This window comes from Austrofundulus limnaeus, unplaced genomic scaffold (assembly GCF_001266775.1).
Source record: "Austrofundulus limnaeus strain Quisiro unplaced genomic scaffold, Austrofundulus_limnaeus-1.0 Scaffold208, whole genome shotgun sequence".
Classification (NCBI taxonomy): domain Eukaryota; kingdom Metazoa; phylum Chordata; class Actinopteri; order Cyprinodontiformes; family Rivulidae; genus Austrofundulus; species Austrofundulus limnaeus.
In genome coordinates this window covers 785,661-786,596 of record NW_013952610.1, presented here as the reverse complement: position 1 = coordinate 786,596, position 936 = coordinate 785,661, and the positions used below count along the sequence as shown (strand labels likewise).

The window sequence follows — 936 nt, the reverse complement described above, 5'->3', positions numbered from 1 at the left end:
TATATATATAGTACTTGCTTTCTGCCAGCTGCTACAACAGAAAAAAAACAGAAAAAGATGCTATAAAGCACCCACAACAAAGCAAAGCAAGAATGATGAGTCTCAATGACACACAAGAGCATGTTTATTTCAAATCAGCAGTGTGGAGACATTTGTGATCACTAAAAAACCTATGGTGTCAGTGCAGAGGGAAAAAAAGACTACAGACAAGCCAAAGAGAAGAGCGTCCCTGCAGTCACTAAGTGGGAGTTTCTTGATGTGTGGGAGGAGTTTATTAAAGATGTAATTGGTCAGATTGGCTATTTTGGGTGGGGTTTGAAGAAGCCTTATCGATTTGATTGGATGAATGCCGGGCAGCTAGGGGGACATGTAGCTCGGTCGAAAAGGCCAGAAAGGGCCTATATTATAAATATTAATGTAAATTTTAGTCATAACTCAAGCTATGAAGGAGCTAATCACACAAAATTTGAACACTGTACATGTGGATGGATGTGTAACAAATCAACTCAGTCAAAACAGCCGTAAGCTGCCTGAGGAAAGATCAATATTTTTGAATATGAATATTAATATTAGTCATAAATCCGGACAGGAAGATGCTAGATGCATGAAATTTGAAGTCAATAAATTATAATTACATGTTCACAATAATTTTACCATTGCTTCATCCTTTAACTTGTCCCGCAAGACAAATCAATCCGACCAATCACGGTTTTGCCAAACCCCGCCCACCCAAGAACTCTGCCAATCTCGGTTAGAACAATTTCCGCCCACACCAAGAACTCCACCAACAATGGCTAGGACAAACTCCGCCCACACCAAGAACTCCACCAGTAATGGTTAGGACAAACTCCGCCCACACCAAGAACCCCACCAATAATGGTTAGGACAAACTCCGCCCACACCAAGAACCCCACCAATAATGGTTAGGACAAACTC

General features: G+C 41.0%; 2 protein-coding genes across 3 annotated transcripts in view; one reads left to right on the top strand and one right to left on the bottom strand.

Moving 5' to 3' along the window:
* LOC106525000 (carbohydrate sulfotransferase 12) overlaps positions 1-936 on the top strand; it is a gene marked incomplete at its 3' end in the record, with an annotated part of 15,697 nt that overhangs the window by 1,615 nt on the left and 13,146 nt on the right.
* syt4 (synaptotagmin IV) overlaps positions 1-936 on the bottom strand; it is a 15,340-nt gene that overhangs the window by 11,360 nt on the left and 3,044 nt on the right. The window lies entirely within an intron of this gene.